General features: G+C 41.5%; 1 protein-coding gene across 4 annotated transcripts in view; it reads left to right on the top strand.

The window, feature by feature from the left end:
- The window catches only part of eml1 (EMAP like 1), a 248697-nt gene that overhangs the window by 38839 nt on the left and 184614 nt on the right, over positions 1-25244 (top strand). Inside the window, exon 1 of one of the 4 annotated variants that reach the window (XM_048537399.2) lies at positions 14557-14688. The exons of 2 other annotated variants lie outside the window; for them this stretch is intronic. The gene's annotated coding sequence lies outside the window, so the exon portion shown is untranslated. Of the gene's footprint in view, positions 1-14556; positions 14689-25244 lie in introns of those variants that run through there. One more of the 4 variants, XM_059649107.1, reaches the window with a different exon arrangement.

The raw sequence follows: 25244 nt of genomic DNA, 5'->3' as shown, positions 1-25244 counted from the left end.
TGAGGGTTGTAGGTCACAGATAGGAAAGGGAGGGTTGAGACCACAGCCGCATCAGCAATGATCTGAATGAGTGGTACAGCAGACTTGCAGGGCCAAACAGCCGACTCTTGCTGCTAAGTTCTGTGTTCCTAAGTGATTTAATTCTTTTACAATTTATCCATTTAACAATTGATTGTTGAAACTAGCATGAGTTTTAAAGTTCCATATACCAAAGGAGAAGGTCTTATTTACATAGTTTAGAAATGCCCTTGATTGTTCTTTCACATCTACCCCAACCATGTTTCCAATTCACACAAAGTGATTCTTTAGCGTATGATAAGTGAAAGTGGAAAAAAATGCTCTTAAATCAAATAAACTTAACCCAACATTTTCCATTTTAATGAAAAATACTGCTTTAATTGAAGTCAAAACAGCATTGATTGAAAACAGTGAAAAGTATTTTGTGATGTGTCGCCAAATTTCTCAGATTGCCTCAGTCTCTAAAAATGAAAGATGAATCATTTGTAAGCGATGGAGAGAGCAATGAGAGGACAGAAAGTGAGAAAACTCATTGTTTTCACTGACAGTCAAAATTACCCAATTAGGCCACATGGAGCCTGTTTGCTTTCAACCTCCTTGAAAGATGAAGCTGAGAATAGCTGGACAGATTGCTGGTTCTTCAGATTAAGTGGTCATAACAGGACAAATTTCAAATAATTAAGAGTTAATAGAAGAATTGCCAGCCTTACATTTTAAGACATGGGAGGTGAGACTTAGCCTTATTGTTTGAAAGTTTTACATGCTTTTGCTTCTCTGCAAAATTTGTCTGGCTGTACTCTATCCCTGGCTCTTCATGGAATAGACAGCTGCTTCATAGTATCACTTTTATCGGTGTAGGAAATGTTTTCCCAACTCTCCATCTTTGCAAAGAATTCTGCAGAACCTTTAACTTGTTTTTAACACAACGGCTGCTAGTCATTTCTTTACATTCTATAGTCCAGGTTTGAAACCCTCCTTGGCTATTTCCAAAGATTCCCTCTGAGTCTCTCTTAAGAATATCATAATTGCTGCCTCCCTGCAGGCAGTAATTCCAATTGTATTATCCATTTTCTTTGGACTCTGCCATCACCTTATCAATCCCAGCTGCTCTCTGAAATTTTCTCGAGAATGGCCATTCACTTGTAAAAACAGATTTTGCCATCCAGGACCTAACCCTGGAAGATTACTTTGACACTTGGCCTTGACTGAAATCTTGCTCACTGGTGGGGATAATTTTCCCGTTCCTGATGTGTACCATCTTGATTAAATTTTCCCAAACCTGCCCCATCCAAATGATCATAAAGACTCTGCAATCCTAATCACCAAATCCTTCCTTTGTCTTCCCCTTTGTTATCCACTAATTATTCTTCTTTCTTTAGAACATAGAACATAGAACAGTACAGCACAGAACAGGCCCTTCAGCCCACAATGTTGTGCCGACCATTGATCCTCATGGATGCACCCTCAAATTTCTGTGACCATATGCATGTCCAGCAGTCTCTTAAATGACCCCAATGACCTTGCTTCCACAACTGCTGCTGGCAACGCATTCCATGCTCTCACAACTCTCTTTGAAGTACATCACCACATTTCACCCTTGCACTTCCTTTTAAAATCCTCCTTCTCCAGCACCCCTCAGTCCCAACCTGAGTGCTTTACTGAGGTTCCCTCACTTCTTCTGTCCCTCAATATTTGTACTTAACAGCAACTCAGCCTCAATGATTTTCAGTTATTATCTTAAAACATTTTTCTGACTGACATCACTGCCTTGCTCTCCTTCAATTTAAATTCTACAACCATTTTTGCTGCCAAATTCCTCCATAAAGGCTTATCCAACCTCCACAATCTCACAGAGAAGGTCATCTCACTGCATTCTGGTGTCCGTCACCGCCCACAGTTCCATAGAAGGAAGTGGGTTCTGAGTGCAGCCCAGAATAATAAGCTTCTCCAAGTCTCCCATGAAGGTACCTTCAAGCTTCAAAAGTGACCATGTTTTGACATTCCATGCATCATCGCATCAAATAGTTCAATTGCATTTCAGTTCCATATTTGACGTCCTCATCTTCAGGAAAATCTTTATTGACTCCCATCTTGGCCATTTTCACTACTAAGTCACATCTTTGATCCCTCGAGTTAAGAGCTGCAGACTTGAGGAAATCACATTGTTTAGCCCAATCTGGCTAGATCATATCAAACACTTGCCAGCTACTTTTAAGTGTAATGTCCAGACTCTGTCCATGTCCCTTGATCCCTTTAGTATCTGTAATAATACATTGGTGTCTATCTTTAATATTCTCAAAGAACATTCATTGTTCTGTAGGCAGAAATTTCAAAGATTCACAACTGTTTTTTAATGCAAAGAGATTTCTCTTATCTCCGACCTGAATAATCCGTCCCTAATTCTGAGACTGTGATCCATAGTTCTAGGCTCTCTTGCAAGTGAAACATTCTCCAAGCCTCCTCAGAATCTTAGGGCTCCATGAGCTCTTCGCTCATTCTTCTAAATTCTACGTGCCATGTGTCTAGTCTGATCCATGTTCCCTCAAATGACAAAGCCATCATCCAGGGAATCAGCCCAGAGAACTTTTATTGCATTCTCAAATGCAAGAGTATGGTTCCTACATGAGGAGGCCAGAATTAACGTATGTGATCTCACCAAGGGCCTTATAATAATATTAAGTTGCATTTACTCTTGTATTACTAAAGGTTAATGTATCACATTCCTTCTAATTGCTTGCTGCACCTGAATGCTATCTTTCCATGATTTGCATACATAAAGAAACAAAGAAACCTACAGCACAGGAACAGGCCCTTCGGCCCTCCAAGCCTGCGCCAATCAAGATCCTCTGTCTAACCTGTCATCTATTTTCTAACGGTCTGTGTCCATTTGTTCCCTGCCCATTCATGTACCTGTCCAAATATATCTTAAAAGATGCCAACGTGTCTGCGTCTACCACCTCCGCTGGCAATGCATTCCAGGCACACACCACCCTCTGTGTAAAGAACTTATCAGATTTTGTGGTGGGAGAGCATTTTGGTGATAGTGACCATAACTGCCTCACATTCTACATAGCTATGGAGAAGGAGGGGATTAGGCAAAATGGGAGGATATGTATTTGGGGAAGAGGAAACTATGACACGATTAGACATGAGTTAGGAAGCATGGACTGGGAGCAATTGTTCCATGGTAAGGGAACTATAGACATGTGGAGACTGTTTAAGGAACAGTTGTTGCGAGTGATGAGTAAATATGTCCCTCTGAGACAGGCAAGGGGTAAGATAAAGGAACTTTGGATGACGAGAACAGTGGAGCTTCTTGTGAAAAGGAAGAAGCCAGCTTACATAAGGTGGAGGAAGCTAGGGTCAAGTTCAGCTAGAGAGGATTACACGCAACAAGGAAGGAGCTCAAAAATGGTCTGAGGAGAGCCAGGAGGGGGCACGAGAAAGGCTTGGCAGAATGAATTAGGGAAAACACAAAGGCACTTCCTAATTGAGGACCTAATTGAGGTATTCAAGATAAGAGGCATAGATAGAGTTGATAGCCAGAGACCATTTCCCAGGGCAGAAATGGCTAGCACGAGGGGTCATAGTTTTAAGCTGGTTGGAGGAAAGTATAGAGGGGATGTCAGAGACGGGTTCTTTACACAGTTGAGAGAGCATGGAATGTGTTGCTAGCAGTTGTGGAAGCAAGGTCATTGGGGTCATTTAAGAGACTGCTGGACATGCATATGGTCACAGAAATTTGAGGGTGCATACATGAGGATCAATGGTTGGCACAACATCATGGGCTGAAGGGCCCGTTCTGTGCTGTACTGTTCTATGTTCTATGTTCTATGTTCTATCTCCCTTAAACTTTCCTCCTCTCACTTTGAACTGATGACCCCTAGTAATCAAGTCCCCCACTCTGGGAAAAAGCTTTTTGCTATCCACCCTGTCTATACCCCTCATGATTTTGTAGACCTCAATCAGGACCCCCCTCAATCTCCATCTTTCTAATGAAAATAATCCTAATCTATTCAACCTCTCTTCATAGCTAGCACCCTCCATACCAGGCAACATCCTGGTGAACCTCCTCTGCACCCTCTCCAAAGCATCCATATCCTTTTGGTAATGTGGTGACCAGAACTGTACACAGTACTCCAAATGTGGCCGAACCAAAGTCCTATACAACTGCAACGTGACCTGCCAACTTTTGTACTCAATACCCCTCCCGATGAAGGAAAGCATGCCGTATGCCTTTTTGACCACCCTATTGACCTGCATTGTCACCTTCAGGGAGCAATGGACCTGAACACCCAGATCTCTCTGTTCATCAATTTTCCCTAGGACTTTTCCATTTACTGTATAGTTCGCCCTTGAACTTGATCTTCCAAAATGCAGCACCTCACATTTGCCTGGATTGAACTCCATCTGCCATTTATCTGCCCAACTCTCCAGTCTATCTATATTCTGCTGTAATCTCTGACAGTCCCCTTCACTATCAGCTACTCCACCAATCTTAGTGTCATCAGCAAACTTGCTGATCAGATCACCTACACCTTCCTCCAGATTATTTACATATATCACAAACAACAGTGGTCCCAGCACAGATCCCTGTGGAACACCACTGGTCACAGGTCTCCAATTTGAGAAACTCCCTTCTACTACTACCCTCCGTCCCCTGTTGCCCAGCCAGTTTTTTTATCCATCTGGCTAGTACACCCTGGACCCCATGTGACTTCACTTTCTCCATCAGCCTGCCATGGGAAACCTAATCAAATGCCTTACTGAAGTCCATGTATATTACATCTACAGCCTTTCCCTCATCAATCAACTTTGTCACGTCCTCAAAGAATTCTATTAAGTTGGTAGGACATGACATTCCCTGCACAAAACCATGTTGCCTATCACTGATAAGCCCATTTTCTTCCAAATGGGAATAGATCCTATCCCTCAGTATCTTCTCCAGTAGCTTCCCTACCACTGATGTCAGGCTCACCAGTCAATAATTACCTGGATTATCCTTGCTGCCCTTTTTAAACAACGGGACAACATTAGCAAGTCTCCAGTCCTCCGGGACCTCACTCGTGTCTAAGGACGCTGCAAAGATATCTGTTAAGGCCCCGGCTATTTACAGATACCTGCATCCCCTGAATGCCACAATTTCTTAGTCTCTCTCATCTGAAAAGTTTTCTGGCTTTCTATTTTTTCCTACTAAAGTGGGTAACTTCAATTTTCCACATTATATACCATCTGCAAAGCCCCTGGTGATTCAACCTCATTGTATCACTGCATCCCATTTACATCCTCCTTATAGTGTACTATTCTGGGCTAATGTTGGAAATCAGTAAATGTAGATGTAGTACCACTCTCCCCCTCTCCCTTTTGTGATGAAGGGTCTAGGCCCGAAACGTCAAAAAGAGCTTTTGTGCTCCTAAGATGCTGCTTGGCCTGCTGTGTTCATCCAGCTCCACACCTTGTTACCACTGGCCCTGATGCATACATTCTAAAATTCTATATATGAATTATCAAAAAGTGTAAACAAAAATGAAAATCACAGTGGTTTCATTCTTTGAATATTCCTAATGCGGAGCCAAAAGTCGATGGGGCTTTCCAAACCACAAATTTCTTCCAACAATGTTATAACTAACTTGTTTACTTCCAGTGATTCAACCTCATGGCATTAAGGTGAAAGGTCACCCAGAGTGCTGTATTTACTAGAGAGGTAAAGGAACACCTTGATATTATGTGATATAATACTCTTGTCATTATAAACTAGAGTATTCCCTATTTTTGTGTGAATAATACATGGAAAGTTCATAATGTAAGCAGAGAATGCTGAAAGTACAGAAATATAACAAGAACAGAACACACATTGTAGGCTTAAACGTCCACCAGAAACCTATTTGTATTTCCAACTCTTATAGCTATCCTTTTATTTTTACACGTAAATACCTTTTCAGATGAGACAGAACCAAAGTATATGCAACCCTCTCAAGTGGACGCAAGAAATCCCATAAAGTTAGAGTTGGATAAATCTCCCTGGCTGTTATTGATTGCACAAAGAACATCACTCCAATACATTATCTGGTCTATATCTGGCGGACAGCACGATAACTCAATAGTTAGCATTGTTGCCTCACAGCACTGGGCACCTGGTTTCAAGTTCAGCCTCAGGTGACTGTCTGTGTGGTGTTCACACATTTTCCTGTGTCTGCAATGGGCTTCCTCCGGGAGCTCAAGTTTCCTTCCACAGTCCAAAGGTGTGTGGCTTAGGTGGATTGGCCATGCTAAATTGCCCATAGTGTCCAGGGATGTGCAGGCTTGACAGTTTAGCCATGGAATATGCAGGGATAGGTTAGGGGACTGGGCCTGGGTTGGATGCTTTTCGGAAGGCTGGTGTGGACTCGATTGGCAGAACGATCTGCTTCCACATTGTAGGGATTCAGTGATTCTATGACATTGTATTCTGTGGAATCTTACAGTGTGCATATTATCTGTTTATATTACAACTTGTGTGTGGAACGATCTGCCAGAGGACGTGGTAAATGCAGGTATACACAACATTTTAAAAGACATTTGGATAGGTATATGAAATTGGAAAGGTTCAGAGGGATCTGGGCCAAGTGTAGGCAAATGGGACTAGTTTAGTTTGGAAAACTTGTTCGGCATGGATGAGTTGGACCAAAAGCATGACTCTATGACTCTAAGCAGTGGCAACACTTCAAAATTATTTCCGATTTTAAAGAGCTTTGGGAAGTCCTGTGGTCTGGAAAGGAGCTAAATAAATGTAATTTTCTCTTCAGTTGTTTGGGAGGCCTGCTCATTTTAATGGATATCTGAATAGTAAAAGGAGCAAACACCTCCACATGGACATTTTAAAAATTCCAAGCCTGTGGCCTAAGAAACACACATTGTGACAATGTTCCTCTAAACACTGAATTCAAGAAGGTTGACACAACCAATTTCACTCATTTTGGCACCAAGTTCATAAAGGATCAGGTTCTTTGGGAACAGAAAAAGATCTTATGTATCACATAAGGAGCAGAATCTTTTGAAGTAGTTAAGATCTTGTCAGCTGGCTGGGCAACCTAGTGAAGTATCCACGCTGCTCTTCCCCGGAAAAGACCCGCTCTATTTAATGCTGGTGCCTGGAATAAAGATCAGGAGGGCTGGTCTGCCTGCTGCAGAGCCAAACAAAATCCTTATGTAGCATATTAAAGACCTCTGTAAGGTCTCTGCGTGTTAACACTATAGCTAACACAGTTACCAGCAAGCCTGTTGCCATATAGCAAGTGCTATATGCCAAACCTGAGAGCAGGCCTCGCATAGTAAGAGTTGCCAAGCATTCTGAGACTGGCAGCTCTAGTACTCAGCAATGTCACAAGTTTCCAGTCCTTTTCAATAAAGTGGTTGACACCCCCTGTACACTCACCAGCACCAGCAGACAAGCTGCTCGCAGGTTTGGCCAACAGGTGGAGGCCCTACAGTGGTCTTTAAGGTGCTATGTAGGGCCTTTGATTGGCGCTGCAGCAGGAAGGAACTTGATTCTGGTGGAGGTTGGAAAACAGTGACATTTGGCTGTGTCTCTACTTCCCATAATTAAGTGTTGTTCCTGCCTCCAAGCTTACTGTCTCTGGGATCAGAAGGTTCCACCGTAATTATAATAAGAGATTATTTTGTTGAGCAGGAGCCTGTCACAGACAGAACTCTTTGAACAGAATACCATATCCAATTATTTTGCCTTGTGCTTAAGACATTGTAAAATGCATCATGTCAAAAGGATGTCCATCATTTGTGTCATTGTCAAACTGGCAGTAACTTTTTAACTGAGATTGTTGAGTATACTCATAATATTGATATGTTATCTTGTCAGTCTCTCCCAATGAAGGTATGTAGGCAAGAAAGCAATATTCAAAAAAAATTGCAGCATCCAGTCCAGGATTCAACATTTAGATGACTAATGTTAAAGAATTGAACATGATTGCTCTGTGTGCACGAGTCTCAGTCTTACCACATTCAGTACAAATTTAATGAGCACTTCCATCTGTCTCTCTTAATAATACTCAATACAAGATAGTAATAATTGTCATCATCATTTAAGCTAATTAATGCTTCAATAAGATTAAATCCAAATGAAAGATGTCCACATGTGCAAGGGTTAAACCCACTTCTTGGAGAACAACTGCATTAACCCCAGATACAGAGCTGAGGGGGTGAAAACTTTTCAGGTATCCACATGAAATAACTGATGAGAAATATCTCTGAGGTATAGGCCTGCCATCATCACTGAAGCTTTTTCTACCAACAACTATACATTTCATGATCACAAAAGTAAGAAATTAGATTTTTTTTCACCGGAGAGAGGTATTGCATCAAAGGGGTAATGTTTAAAAGTTACACATCCTTACAATAGTGCAGTAAACTTCTTCCCTTGAGTTTACAATCATTGTGACAGGTGATGGGCCATCAATCTTCAGGCTGCCTCCACATCAGTTGTACCTGTGAGACCATTGCAAACTTACTCTGGTTACCCAAGGCCTAGAGGGCCAGGCATGCTGAGGAGTTCCTTTATGGTTACTGCTGAGGGGTTACTTTATGGCATTCTCTTCCTCTGTGGCTTCTGGAGCCATTGGGATTGCTGGGGGTTAAAGAATGGCTTCTCGCCTTGGAATATCCTGAGAAGCATCTGCAGAAAGATGCTTTTCTTCCCTTTGTGTGCAATGGCACCTCCTGAACTACAAGTAGAGGCGTGGGCACTGTGCCCATCTTGACAAGTCACTGATGAATATAACCCATGCCCAGAGTGATGGCATGCAGCTGTGAGTGCCTATTTGGTAGCCACTGAGGAGGAGGAACCCAAATGTTCTCACATCTAAGACATAGCAGAACTGATAGCCCGAATGGACTCCTCCATTATCTTCCTAGAATTGTGTCTAGCCTCTGGCAGCTGTGTCTGTCACTGTACGTGGAGGAGATTTCTTATAGCTGTGACCAGAGGCTCAGCATGGGTCTGGCTTCCTCTGTCTGTCAAGGCTTAAGACTGGTACAGCTTCCACCAGCTGTTCCTCTACAGTTTTGAAGTGCACTTTGACGCATGTCTTACAATTGAAGTTAATTACAATTATAGATTGAATTTGAGACTGTCAGTTTCAAAATTTATTAGTCCTGATTAGTCACAATGCTCATTCCAAGAACAAATATGTCTTCATGAATTTTCCAGAATTTAGTAGGTTTATTTTAACAAGTACAAAATAAATTGTGCTTCATGAAAGTGGTCGTAGTAGGATACAAGATCATCACACAGCTTAACTGGGCAAACACTTCTTCTTCACTTCTGTTGATTGAAATTAGCATCATAGAATCCCTACAGTGTAGAAAGAGTCCATTTGGCTCATTGAGTCTACACCGACCCTCTAAAGAGCTTCCCTCCCTATCCATGTAACCTTGTATTTCCCATGGCTAATCCACCTAGTTAGCACACTCCATACAATGTAGCATGCTCAATCCACCCAACCTGTGTATATTTGGACTGCGGAATGAAACAGAAGTAACTGGCAGAAGCCCACACAGACACAAGGAGAATGTGCAAACTCCACACTGATGGTCACCCAAGGATGGAATCAAAACCAGGTTTCTCACAGCGTGAGGCAGCAGTGCTAACCACTGAGCCACCGTGCCACCCTGAGTTCTCCTGTCTTAAGTCTTTCTTTCTTCTGCACTGAACCACTAAGAATCACCTTGCTAACCACTAATGCAGTGCATGATCATAGCCGTTCAGAAATGTCATTAACTTGCAAACGCACGAACAGCACATGATCAACCTCTGATTGTTCCTGCATTCTGAATTGGTTTCTTTATAAGTAATGGTTATCTCAGTGACAACAATTCCTACTGCCTCCTAATTTATTCTTTGACATGCTAATTACTTTACAAGACTTTTGTAACAGCTTGTCTCCCTTAGCTTCCCAACTTTACCAAGATAAGGTGGCACCTCTAGAACAATTGGTGCATCTGCTCAAAGCATGCAGTGCCAGGCCTCCCAGCGATTTAATATCACCCAAACTAATTCATCCAAGCATTCTGGAAAATGCCAAACCAACAGAACCATGTATAAGTTCACGACAACTGTTGATGCCTATTATAAGTTAAAGCTCAAAATAACCATACAATACACATAAGCCTGTTAATACTTTAAATTATGAAACTTAACCATTTTAAAATATAACTGTGGATTTAAGTTAAAACATTTTTGCTGAAATCATTTTCGCATTTGCTGGCCTTGGTTTACATTAGCATGAGCCATAACATCATAAATCCATGACCTTACCTTTGACCTGAGCCTCGTTGTTAATTCTCTCTTAGAGTTTTACAGCAAACCATAATCAAATAGAATATAATTTAGTTCCTTATTTAATCAAATCCAGCTTCAGTAAAACTTGCTTACTTTTATATTCCAATTCCCTTGCAAATAATGGCAACATTCCACTACTTTCCTAATCACTTGTTGTAGCTACATATTAACTCTGTGATTCATGTGCCAGCACACCCCAGATCCCTCTGCATATCAAATTTCTTAAATCTTTCAACTTAAATAGTGTACTATTTTTCTTTACTTCCTGCCAAAGTGGACAAGTGAAGGTCTTTCCACGTTATGCTTCCATGTCAAGTTTTAATCCATTGTTTTCAACTCCCTTGGTTAACAAAAATGTACCTAACTCTGCCTTGAATCAATTGTTTCAACAACTTTCCACAGGGAAAAGAAATCTCACTTTCTATATTTCTTAGCAGACATACTAGCACCTCAACTCTTTGGTGTATGGGACATTTCAGAGAGAGAAAGAGACAGGAGTGACAACAAAAATATGGATGTAAATGAGATCAGAGATAATAGGAACTGCAGATGCTGGAGAATCAAAGATAACAAAGTATGGAGCTGGATGAACACAGAAGGCCAAGCAGCATCTTAGGAGCAGGAAAACTGAAATTTCAGGCCTAAACCCTTCATCAGACATTAATCAGAAATCAGATGTAAATGGTTATTTAGTCCATGAGAAAAACTTCAGTTTTTAAGTTTGAGCCAATCCATGACACATACTTCAGTGGCTGCTCTGATGTATCAGCCAGCAGCTTTATCTGTTACATCTTCCACACTTCTCTGTCACCCTGATGTTTCAGAGATTAAAACTGGACACCTTACTCCAGAAAACAGAATGGGGAATTTATCCAAAATATTTTAATAATATTTGAGGATAAGTAATGACATAAACTCTGGCTTCAGTCAAGTGTATTTCTGGCTGAAGCTTGACTTGCAAAAGCAATTGATCTATGCAGCTAGCTGCACAACCCTGCCGTTGGGAGTTGTCTGTATTTACAGGCCCTCTTTGTATTTGTTAAAAGCTGCTTTGAAGATTAAAACTGGCTGTTTGATGTTAAAATGTGTGTATTACCAGGCTGGGAACAGATAAATTTAATTGCTTTGCAAGCTGGACTACTAAATCAAAACGCTTGTAGGAATATGGCAATAACTGGACATTGGGAAACTTCAAGGCAGAGTTGTAACTACATTTTTCATGACATAATGTTGGGTTTCTAATTACTTAGTCATCATTGAATGTCAGAGCTTAAATATGTGGAAAGTTTTACAAAGATCATATCATCTAAATGTCTAGTCATTTGCAAGCTTAATTAAGAAATGGCTTCTGAGAGGGACTTTCAAACATCTTGTGAACAGTTTCTAAGTTGTTTGTTATGTTTTCTGTGACTTGATGGAGACACGTTTTCATTTCCATCATGACAGTGAATCACTAGCCATTATTTTGTTCCATTGAATTGAGCATCAGTGTATATTAATTGTAATTTCATTGATGAGTGCAGCAAACTAAAATGATTCATCGGCCCACTGGACTGCATCATTGAACTCTAGCAGATTTTTCCAGGTACTTGAAATATGTCTTCACATTTCCTATGGCTTGGTTCAGGATGCTGTTTTATTCAGTGGCCTAGCCTTGTTGTATCGTTGGCCTCCTCCATTGAAGTTTTACTGGCATTGTTACCTGTTACTACAGAGTCTTGATCACCAATTAAAAACCTAAATGCATGGCCTCAAGTCACGCAAACTAACAAAATGAGTTGAATTTTCCAATTTCTAGGCACAAGAATTTTTCAAATGAGGTTAATGTTTTGGATCCATGCTGATTGCAGCTTGAACGCTACCCTTCAATTCAGACAACACCGAGACCATAAGCAAACTGCAGGGATTGTAGTAAATGAAATAACTCCACAGAATCCCATACCCAAATCACCTTTTATTTGTATGTGCTCAGTACTTGACACTGGTCCTGCTCCCTCAGAGTCAACTCTCTAAGGTGAGAGGAGAAAGATTTAAGAGGGATCTGAGGGGAAACTTCTTTCATGGTGCGTATATGGAATAGGCTGCCAAAGAAAGTGGTTAAGGCTGGTAGGATTGTGACATTTAAAAACCATTTGGATAAGTGCACGGATGGGAAGGGTTTCGAGGGATATGGACCAAATGCAGACAGCTGGAACTAGGCAATTGGAGTGGACACCATGGTCAGCATGGACCATTTTGGGCCAAAGGCCCTCTTTCCGTGTTGTATTACTGTGTGGCTCCATGACCCTATAACTCTCAGAATGAACAGGACCTCTGACACTCCTTTTTACATCTGTCAGCCAGGACCCACTGAAAGGATCAGACTAACAGCCCCAATCAGGGATCTCATATTCTATGAGATCCACCTGGCTGACCTTAGTACAATCACTACAGTAGAACCTGGCCCGCACACACATTTTTGCACTTACACCCATTTTGTGGGTGAGAGTATGGTATCAGTGATGACTCCACACATGTTTGGAAGTAAAATTTCATTCAATCCATCTGCATTTCAAGGGCGTGCACTGTTTCCTGAGGATGGGATTTATAGTCAGACTCCCTCATTGCTCATACATCTGCTAAAAGAAGGTGCGCAAACCATGGCCTCGCTCAGTGCAAAGGTTCAATGCATTTCTATCGGTCATTTAAAATTTTCAGGGCAATTTAGTTGTCTATACAAACCCATAAACATTTAGGGTTTACCAATGACAGAAGGTCAAAGGAGGTACCTGAGCATTTGTCTTAACCTTGCTGCCTTTCATGAGAGACTTCACTGTACAACCCTCAGATATCTTAAACTGACTGAAGCCTCCAGAGCAACCTAAACTTAGCACCACATGATGTTGCAGACCCATCTCACTGACTGCAGCTTTCTCCCTTAAGGTGTGTAATACCTGTCAAATGTAGATACTAGAAAGTGGGATCGTCCTGAAGATAACAAGCATACAATCAGGTGGATCAGAAAACATTTATTCAACAAAGACCAAAAACTGCAGAAGTAACAAGGTCCACATATCCTTTGCACCAAACAGGGGCTGCTTGCTAACACGATTAAAGAAAGCTTAAACTCCGATCATCCATCATGGAAGCAGTTGGATTTTCTCTGTTTTTTAGCAGAAGCCTAAAAGCTATCTTTCCCCACAAATGTAGTTAAGATCGGATCAATACAAAATTTCAAATCCGATCTTGATAAATTTGGTTTAGGCGCACTATGGAACCAAAGCCAGGCTCACTTGATGCATTGTTAAATTACACGCACATGCCTGATCTAACTGAATGGCAGAACATGCTTGAGGGACTGAATTTTGTATTTTCCTATAAGATTGAAAAAAGAAGAAATTTAAAGAGTATAAAACATTGCCATTAAAGGAAATATACTTTGTCAGTGCATTGAATAGAAATACAATTTTGATGGACTGAAAACCCGTTTCTTTTTGCTGGTTGTGACACAAACGCAATAGACACAAATTGCTCAGAATGAAAGAAATAGCTGCATTGCAACAGCTGAACCAACTGGCACGATAACAGGGTCTGCAAAGATAATTAATGGACAACGCTGTCTTGTTTCAGTTCCTACAATCTTTTCTGAAATAATGGCACTTTGTGTTGTTTGTCTGATTCTTTTCCGATGAGAAGCGTTGACCTTGCTGAATGCAGGAGTGCTCCTTGTTAGACATTAAACACTGTATGTGGCAAGAAACCAGCTTGCATGATTAGCTGTAGTCTAATAACTACTCTGTTTACACTGAGTATTTTATGATGGAACTATTCCACAAATTAAGATTTTGCCTTATAAGGTCAAAAGGATTTTTGTACTTTATCCATTCACTTTGCTACAGCTGTTGAACTGTAAAATTGATTAAAGAGCAGTTTTCATAGTTATCTTTTAAACTGGGTCTTAATGACATCAGGGAGATGTTAATACCACAGCTTAAAAAGAGATTATGCTCAGAACATGTTTTTATTCTTCCTTTGCTATTCATTGTTACCAACTACTTAAAGCAACTTGCAGACAAAACAAACATGTGCAGAAATCCTGCAGATTCCATGAATTTGGCTCCATCAGGACCTGACTTATGTGCAATGAACTTGAAGTTTGTAGCAGAAGAACCAATTAAGCTGGATCACCTTGCCGCTCCAGAAATAAGTCCAGGTTCTTACTACCTAATCCTGCTTAGTTCTTCAGTTTACGTTGGAATTGTAAGCCAGTGTGTCTTAACTGACATTTTCATGCAGTGTAAATGGGTTTTTGTAAAAATCTCCTTTTGCTTTAGTTTTTAGAAGACTGCATATACCAGGTTAGTTACTCTATTACACCATTAAGGATCTATATTTAACATTTATAGAATATTTCTATTTATACTTTGTGATGTTTGCTATAATTGTACTGATTGAATCATGACTCTGAGTGCAGTGAACCAGCAGAGTATTGCTGTTTGTTTTTGAAGGGGGGGAAGAGTAAATGGATTCCATTTGTTGGTGGACTCAATTCAATGTCTCGATTCCAATTCTTACCAGACTGAATTTATAAATTTTAAAGCGTTCAGGCAAACAGACAATTCCTGGCAAATTATTGTTAAAATAGTTTTTTTGCACAGCTTGTTTGTAAAATTAAGACGAGGCAAATTATTTTTACACAGCATTCAATAAGGGAAGATATAACTTGCCACGTGAAAAAATACTCTAAACATGTTTAAACGATTACCTTCTTTTAATGCTGTTTTCACATTGTAAACACAAATGATAGTTTCATACAAACAGACTTTCCTGGGCAGAATATTATTGTGGCTTCAGGAGTCTTGTGTTGGTCGCACAGCTGACATGAGACCTGGGATGCCTTGTTCAGGGAGGTCCTGCTGAACCACATGCCAGGCAGCCGCTGGTGGACCTTCCCCTGAAAACAAGACCTTTAGGATGGAAGTCCCACCTGGACTATCTAGCAGGCAGTTCTTGTGCTCAGTAGCATCCCGGGAGAGGCTATGGCTACTGCTGCTGGAAGAATACCTTAGAATCCCAGAACAGTGATTCTAAAAATGTAGGTGGGGGAGGGTGCGGTGTGGTGGGTCACAGCAATTTGTGTCTATTTACGAACATAGGAATAGGCCATTCAGCCCGTTGAGCTTGCTTTGCCATTTAATACAATCAGCTGAATATTTCAATGTCTTTGACTTGCCCTATCCCCATAGCCCTTCGTAATCCACTGGTATTCAGAAATCTATTAATCTCACTCATAAACATTTTCAAAGACTGAGACAGCCCTTTGGCGTAGAGAATTCCAAGCCATCTGAGTAAAACGTGTTTTTCCTCAGTCGGCCCTAAACAGCGATACTTCCTCCTTCATTTTTAATTTGTACTGCTAACTGTCAATTTTGACTAAATTTTGAGCAATGTTGTGAATGACATCAGATTAAAATACAAATTTTACATGTTTTGTAATAATTGATTTCAGTAACATCAGGATAAAGGCAATTATGTTTTGGCAAAGGAATTTATGGGATAATTGAAAATGTCTTTGAGCCCCTGAGACATGCAGACAGTGAAATGTTGCCTCTTTCAGATTCTGGTTTGTTAATCACACCTGAAACAATTGTAGAATAACTGCAAGGGGCTTCGATTTCTATGAAAGGAAACTAAGCCAGATTTCCTGCTCTTCATTTGTGTTCTGCTGAAAATGCATATATAAACAGTGGGCGAGCACATGATCAGGCTCAGCTGGGAAGACAACTTGATTGAATAAGCACCAACAGTCAATATACAGATAACACACATAGAGGGAAGAGAATGGTTATTTTGACGCATCAGAAAGCTGTGTTTTGTGCAACACGATTGTACCTCGTGTACTGGCTGGCTTGCCATAATCATGTGAACTTTACCTTTGCTCTAAGTTTTCCCATTTATACACTTGTGGGTGTGGACATTGCTGGGTTGCTAGCATTTATTGCCCATCCCTAGTTGCCTTTGAGAAGGTGGTGGTGAGCTGCCTTCGTGAACTGTCAAAGAGTCAGACAGCATGGACACAGACCCTTCGGTCCAACTTGTCCATGCCAACTGATATCCTAAACTAATCTAGTCCCATTTGCCAACATTTGGCCCAAAATCCCCCTAAACCTTTCCTGTTTAGATACCCTAGCAGATGCCTTTTAAATGTTGTAATAGTACCAGCCCTCACCACTTCCTGTGGCAGATTCCATGCGTACACCATACTCAGCGTGAAAAATTTGTCCCTTTTAAGATGTCCCTGTTAAATCTTTCCCCTCTCACCTTAAACCTAAGCCCTCTTTTGGACTCCCTTACCCTGGGAAAATGACTTTGGCTGTTCACCCTATCCATGTCCCTCATGATTTGTAAACCTCTACAAGGTCACCCTTCAGCTTCTGATACTCCTGGGGAAAATGGCCAATTTAGCCTCTCTCTATAGCTTGAGCGCTCCAATCTGGACAACATCCTTCTAAATCTTGTCCGCACCCTTTCAAATTTAAAACATCTTTCCTGTAAGAGGAAGACCAGAATTGCTTGCAATATTCTAAAAGTGGCCTAACCAGCTGCAACATGACATCCCAACGCCTATGCTCAATGCACCGATGAATAAATGCAAGTGTACCAAACGCCTTCTTCACTACCCTGTCTACCTGTTACTTCACTTTTGAGGAACTTCCAAACCTGCATTCCAAGGTCTCTTTCTTTAGCAACACACCCAAGGACTTTACCATTAAGTGTATAAGTCCTGTCCTGGTTTGTCTTACAAGCAAAACCTCACATTTATCTCAATTAAACTCCAACTGCCACTCCTTGGCCCAGGATGTCAAGAATAGAAGTGATCTCACCACCTTCAAGAGCACAGGATGACCACTAGCCCCAGAGTCCTACTAATCTCAGTCAACAGGTCAGCGGCAACAGCACTCATTTCAGCACTGAACTTCGCTGGAGAAGGAATATTAGCCCATGAACGATGACAACATATGCATATATCAATAGGAGGCCAGAATGATTTTAAGACTTGCGGTGGAATTTCTATTGCAATGAACAATGTGAGCAATGGAAGGAAAAGTGGGAAGAAATGACGAAAATGGCAATCTCAGAATTCTAGAGTCATGCAAAACAATTTCAGATTTTCCCCTCAAGGTTTCGTTGAGGAATTCAGAATCGCAGTTATGAACAGCAACCACCTATTTCCAGGCATTAGTGCCTCGTTTATTTGCAGCTTCCAACTCTTCACCAGAAACTAGATGCCACAAATTCCAGGTGGCAGCAGCTCAACACTCACTTCACACACCATCCCTGCATGCCCATGGACACCGTCCTCTTCCACCCTTCATCCAACTAGGTTGGTAATGATAAACTCCAGCCTCATTACGTCATCATGCTTGCTCTTGGACTAACTCTTGCCATTTCATTTCTTCAGGACTTCACTTTGGATCTCAGCCACCCATGATTTTACTTGCTTCTACCAGATCACATGCGGGGATATACTTTTGCTATGTCTTCACAGGATGCATGTAATGACTCTTGGCTTCATTAGTCAGTCTCTGGCTTACATTGCCTTTTAGAGGCAGCCAGTTTGCCACGGTTGAATGCACTGATCAAAGACATTGTTGTACAGTTCTGTGGTGCATCCAGTGTCTTACCTAAAACATGTGTCAGTAGGTTATGCAGCAAACACATGTGCAAGAACTGAATGGCTCAAAACGGCACAAAAGACAATGGGAGCAGCCTTTATTGGGTTCAAGAGGGCTACAATCTGTCAAGAGGTACCAGCACAGTTGGCCAAGGATCTTGTCCAATTCCAGTCCAGGTGCTTGCTCATGGTCAGTCTTGAAGGTCAAGTGCAACCAGTCCAGAGATCACGGCAACATTGGTTTAGTCGCTGTTACAACATCAGACAGAGGTGGTTGAGCCCCTCATTTTTCCTGCAGTGAGATAAAGGGAAGGATTGAGCAGTTACTGGTGATACAGGAGCAGAGGATGTGGTAAGGTATCCCCAGTGAGTAGGATGCACAGAGGGCAGGAAAGTCTAGAATTTTGGGACAATGAGGTGGGTGAGAGGCTGAAGAGAAGCCAGAATTTGAACAGGCAAATAAAAAGAGAAAATCACAGAATATGCCATTCTATGTTATAATGAACATACAGCAGTGACTAAATATCAATGGTTCATATTTTGGAGCTGCAGAATCTGTTTGGCCCTGTAAATTCACACACTTCCTAAAATATTAGAGAGAGTTTTCTGTAGGGTTTTGATGGATCTCCTGATAGCTATTTGTGCTGTTTCTCTACAGCACACAGGGTGGACAGCTACAGAAATTCTATCCCCATTTCATTTTACTAAAGTTGATGCTTCAGGACTCCACTTCTAAATGCCAATGTTTAAAAAAAACAAAAATTGGTCTTTTTAAGAAAAATCTCAATGATTATTTTTAATTCATTTATGGTCTGTGTGCATTAATTAGCAGCTCTAGTGCCCACCCTTAATTGCCATGCTGATTCTTAAACTGCTGCATCTAAAAGGACTAGCCGTAAGAAAACCAAAGAGAAACAAACTTGATTTGCAAAAACAAGCCATTTATCCCAGCAAATTGATGTTGTTTATTTGCAATACAAGATGAATTTTATCCTGTTTCATCTCACATTATCATCATATCTATCATTGTACAGTAACTTGCTAGGAAACATGCTTATGAGAGAAGTCACATAAGGGCAGTGCCAATCAGTTACGATGTTCCATGATTAATAGCGTGTTTGTGTGTTATGCTCATGTGCTTAGATATGACAAATAGACACTTGCATGTGAAAGGAGAAAACATCAGGAACTGTGCAACCAAAGTCCAGAGACTGCAGGAAAAAGTGCAAGAAATTTGGGGAAATATGTTTTTAAGAGAGCAGAGGGTTTGCTTCTAAAATTTCTGGCTTGAGTTATATGCTATGGTAGCAAGTCGAAAATATATCCAAGAAAATCATAAAACTGACAGGAAATAAGTGTACAATGTGTGGAGCTGGATGAACACAGCAGGACAAGCAGCATCTCAGGAGCACAAAAGCTGACGTTTCAGGCCTAGACCCTTCATCCTTTTTTATATCTCCTCTGATTTTTTTTTCATTGCTCATTTTAAAAAAAAATGTAATATGGTCAGAAAACTTCCATGACTCAATTCTGAAGAATAATTTCGTCCTGAAGAAGGGTTACTGGACTTGAAAGGCTAATTGCTTTCTTTCCACAGATGCTGATAGGCTTGCTGAGTTTCTCCAGCAATTTCTGCTGTTGTTTGCTTTGGGTCTCCAGCATCTGTAATTCTTTGTTTTATGTACTATTTCTGTACACTGATTTTAGTATCTGTGGTCAAAACTTTGAAGCAACATCTCAGTTTAATGTGATTTACGTGTGTATTTAGTCAGACCTTGTGAATGTTAGACTGGTTGTACTTTGATGCTGCTGAGGCAGCTCATAAACTGAGAGCAATGTCAATGATGGTGGGAGTGGGATGGAATAGAGTTTCCACTCAACTGCAATGTTTTGTCTTAATCGGAATATCTGCAGTAGGCACAGTGGCACAAAATGGCACAATGTATTACAGAAATTTAAACAGAATCAAGCTCGTGAAAAGTCGTGTCCTATGATTTTTTGAGCTAGCTTAGGAACATTGTGCTACAATCCCTTCACAAGACATTTAAATTTCAGATTAGATTGATTGCATGTTTCTGTATTTGCTTCCACTTGTAGGAGACCATTAATTAAGTTGATTCTTTTAAATGCACAGTTCTAAAAGCTTTGAAATGGAATCTGACATTACTAAGAAGCAGATAATTATAAAAGGCAATGTCACCATAATCTCACCATACCATAGGGCTGCTGCCTCACTGGACGGAGAGAGAAGAGATGGTAGTCTTGTGAATTGTGTCACCATAATCTTACCAGACCATAAGGCTGCTCTCTTATTAGAGACAAACAACTAGTGGTGATTTAGAGGCTGTAAGAACTGCCGATGCTGGAGTCAGAGATTACACAGTGTGGAGCTGGAGGAGCACGGTGAGCCAGGCAGCATCAGAGGAGCAGGAAAGCTGATGTTTCGGGTTGGGACTCTTCTTCAGAAATGGGGGATGGGGAAGGGAGCTCTGAAATAAGTAGAGAGAGGAAGGGTGGGGCTGGGGAAGGTCGGTGGGACGGTGATAGATGAGTGCAGGTAGGGAGTGGGGGGAATTGGCCAGTGGGGTGGGAGGAGCAGATAGGTGGGAGAGAAGATGCTCAGGTTGTGTCAGGTCAAGGAGGTGGCGAGGAGAGGGAGGGTTGATCATGGGATGAGGCTGGGAGTGGGAGATTTTGAAACTGGTAAAATCCATGTTTAGGCCATTGGGCTGTAGGCTCCTGAGGCAGAATGTGAGGGGCTGCTCCTCCAGTTTGCGGGTGGCATTGTTGTGATACTGGAAGAGGCCCAGGATTCACATGTCAACCAGGGAGTGGGAGGGGGTGTTGAAATGGTTCACAATCAGAAGGTGTTGTCGTTTGTCGCGAACGGAGTGTAGGTGCTCTACAAACTGGTCTCCGAGCCTTCACTTGGTCCCACCAATGTAGAGGAGGCCACATCAGGAGTAGCGGATGCAATAGACCACATTGACAGATGTGCAGGTGAACCTCTGATGTGAAAATTTAACCTGAGGGCTACTGTACCTCTGGACAGGGAACAGGTTGAGTAGGAAACTCATCATGGTAACTTCAGCCTGCACAGGAATTGAACCCACAATGTTGGCATCACTAAACAGCATCCAGCCAACTGAGCTAACCAGCCCTCAGATTATTAAGCATCAGTATGAATAAAATAGTCCTGTATAATCTTTTGATATCATTTTCAGTCATTTAAAATGACTGTTACTAACAGGTGATGAGCTGGACACTGACTTAAAATGCTTAGTTTTTGGGATAAATCCATTTTAGACGAGATAAATCAAACTGCACCAAGTTACCACTCAATCTTAAATATGTCAAAGAATATACAAAATAACTCTTCCTACCTGACAGTGCTAGTTCATGAAGGATTTTGAGTTGCGATTAAATGTAATTCAGGTGAAGTGGAAACTTGAGGGAAGAACATACACAGTCAACATATACTTTTAAAAACAGCTGCAATTTTTGGCACAATTTGTGTCAAGATTACTGTTTGCACCCAAAACAGAACTGTCATCTTTGAATGTAATAGCTGCGTTGTTTGTAATTACAGTTTGTGCCTGCAGTGGGCAGTATTAATTTTTTTTTAAATTTAATTTCTTTCTGGATTATCTTTGACATGACAGGAACAATGCAGATCCTGAAATATGAGTAGCGTTATTACTGCAATTTCTGTACTTGTCTCAGCACAGCAATAATTTCAGCTGAATGACCCAGAAAGCAGCTTGTCTCGTTTCTCAGGAGCTGCCTGTGGTGGACTGAATCTGATAGCCTGAAAATGTCTTTAAATCAAGTTACCATGCACTTTGATTGCATCACTTTTAAGGATGCATTCACTTTATCTGGCATTTGAAACTAAATCACAGCAAATGGTTAAATACAAATGTTGCAGCTTTCCTGTCGTTCGAACAGTAACTGTCTCACCTCGACTCCAGAGAAGCCCTTGGTTTAGATTTAGAGGAAGCAGATTTGAGTCAGGTTACTGAAAATACCTAATGCAAAAATCTCCTGCTGCTTTCAGGCATTAGAATGTTTCCCAGGTCATTTAACAGCACCTGATGTGCAAGTAGAGCCAAGGAAGACTTATCTTTAAATCCTGGAGGATTTCGTTGACTTTATACCATATTAAGGTGCTCTGAATTAGATCTATATGGTGCTGCAAAAATAATTAGGGTTTTGGAGTTGGCAAACTAGTTCAGCCAGTTCCATGGAGACCAGATTAATAGGCCTCACTTATTCACTGTGGTCTGAAGGACCGCGATTCAATTGATGTTTGGCCATTTGCTGTTATTTGGAACTCAGCTGGGAGCTCTTGTTCTGGCGTGCTGTTCTCTAACTTGCCTAAATTAGGCCAGCTCCCAAACAATAGGCAGATAGAAATAATTGGCATCTGGAAGTTAACCAAGTACATTTATAGTCACCACTACATGTCAGTAGAAAGTAATTGGCTCATATTTTGTTATTTTTGATGCTTAGGTTCATGTATAAGTTGAAGACATTATGAAGTCCTTCGAAAATAGCACATTTTATCAAGTTAATACAGCTAACTATTAAAGAGCAAATTAAACAGCTGGAACAGTATAAATTGGGTTTACCTTAGCTGATCTACATACTTATTCTAGAAAAAGGACTCTTACAGATCTTACCGCAGGAAGTGCTACACTTGCCCCCACACATCCTCCCTCACCCCCATCCCAGGCCCCAGGATGACATTCCATATCAAACAGATGTTCACCTGCACATCTGCCAATGTGGTATATTGTATCCATTGCACCCAGTGTGGCTACCTCTACATTGGGAAAACCAAGCGGAGGCTTGGGGACCGCTTTGCAGAACACCTCTGCTCGGTTCACACAAACAACTGCACCTCCCAGTCGCGAACCATTTCCACTCCCCCTCCCATTCCTCAGACGACATGTCCATCATGGGCCTCCTGCAGTGCCACAATGATGCCACCCGAAGGTTGCAGGAACAGCAACTCATATTCCGCTTGGGAACCCTGCAGCCCAATGGTATCAATGTGGACTTCACAAGCTTCAAAATCTCCCTTTCCCCTACTGCATCCCAAAACCAGCCCAGTTCTTCCCCTCCCCCTACTGCATCACACAACCAGCCCAGCTCGTCCCCTCCACCCACTGCATCCCAAAACCAGCCCAGCCTGTCTCTGCCTCCCTAACCTGTTCTTCCTCTCACCCATCCCTTCCTCCCATCTCAAGCCGCACCTCCATTTCCTACCTACTAACCTCATCCCACCTCCTTGACCTGTCCATCTTCCCTGGACTGACCTATCCCCTCCCTACCTCCCCACCTATACTCTCCTCTCCACCTGTCTTCTTTTCTCTCCATCTTCGGTCCGCCTCCCCCTCTCTCCCTATTTATTCCAGAGCCCTCTCCCCATCCCCCTCTCTGATGAAGGGTCTAGGCCCGAAACGTCAGCTTTTGTGCTCCTGAGATGCTGCTTGGCCTGCTGTGTTCATCCAGCTCCACACTTTGTTAGCAATGTTTAAGAGGCATTTTGACAGCTACATGAATATGCAGAGAATAGAGTGATATGGAACACATAGAGGCAAAAGGTTTCCCATTCAGAAAGCATCTTGTGTCGGTGGATTGAAGGGCCGGTTCCTGTGCTGTACTTTTCTTTGCTGTTTATTCAAAACTCACATATCTGTAATCTGCATTCACAAGACACAGTGCAGAAATTCAACAAGGGTCCATTGACAGCCCTTTGCAAACCCAGGATCACTGTTCCCCTCCAAGCTACTTACCACCTTGGCATGGAAATATATCACCATTCCTTCACTGTCACTGGATGAACATCTTGTGACTCCTTCCCTCGGGACATTTTGGGTGTCTCTACAGCAAATGAACTGCAGCAGTTCAAAATGGCAGCTCACCACCACCTTCTCAAGGATAAATGGGCATGGGCAATAAATGCTGGCCCAGTCAATGATGCTCCATTCTCTGAGGGAATAAAAATACAGGGGTGATAAACTAACTTCAGCCTAGCTGCTATGTAGGTCATCCCTGTATTCTGTGTCTCATTATTCATATCAAATGTGAAGAAATAGTCTACAATTAGTTAAGAGATTGTCACAGATGTAGAAATGAAGAGACAGGTTTAACCTGGAGTAAGGTAGGAATCTACATTCAGCAAATGAAATAGTAACTTGTATCAGTTGAAATTAATTGATGAATTAAATGCCAGTTTGAAGTATTTATGTTCAATGTTATTCCAATTTTAAAGGCCATACTTTTACTGAGTTGGATGAAAGCTAAGGCTGTTTAACAATGGTGACAAGATCTAGAAGCAGAGGTTCTACCCTATTTCTGACAGTTCCCATTGTTGCTGGAAAAGGATAGGGCATAAAGCGCGCAGCAGGGACATCTGAACTCAGCAATCACACTGTACTTAATGTTGAGTTCACACAGCCCTAATTGTTCCTATTCCAAAGGCCTTAAACAATATTAATCGTTGAAGCAGAATGTAAATGCTCTTAAAAGTTGGATAATGTCTAAGTGTCATGATTAAAAGTTTTTAAAATGTGCTGCGTTTAAACATGCAAGATGAGAGAGACATCTTAAGAAAGGAAACTGCCATCTTTATTCGATCTGGCCTACATATGACTCCAGATCCACAGGGGTTGACTCTGAATTTCCCCGTAAATAATAAATACTGGCCTAGCCTGCAATGTCCTCATTCCATGAATGAGTAGACATAAAATCAAGATCAGAGCACTGTTGATTTGTTGCCATTTCAGGGTAGTGATATTACCTTGGTGTCATTGCAGTCCTGTAGGTACCACCTCAGTATACTATCATTGGTGCCATGTCAGTGTTATATTATTGGTGTGCCAACTCGGTATAATTTTCATTGATTCCACATCAGTCACTCATTAGCAGTGGCATCAATTGGCAGCTAGCAGCACCTTATTATTATGACCTGGCGGCCAATCTGACTCTGTCAGGCAGGATATTGTGCAGTATAGGCGTCTGACAAAGCTTACCAGGTATTTTCATACATTGGAATTTTGGGCAGGAACATCCACACTGGAAGCATTTCAAATGTTCTATAAGGCCATAAGGTATGGGAGTGGAGTTGGGCCATTTGGCCCATCGAGGCTGCTCTGCCATTCAAAGTTAGCTGATATGTTTCTCAACCCCATTCTCCTGCTTTCGCCTCGTAACCCTTGATCACCTTATTAT

The sequence above is a fragment of the Stegostoma tigrinum genome, chromosome 10 (assembly GCF_030684315.1).
Source record: "Stegostoma tigrinum isolate sSteTig4 chromosome 10, sSteTig4.hap1, whole genome shotgun sequence".
Classification (NCBI taxonomy): Eukaryota; Metazoa; Chordata; class Chondrichthyes; order Orectolobiformes; family Stegostomatidae; genus Stegostoma; species Stegostoma tigrinum.
Note: the sequence above shows the minus strand (reverse complement) of the source record. Positions and strands in the feature narration are given on the sequence as shown.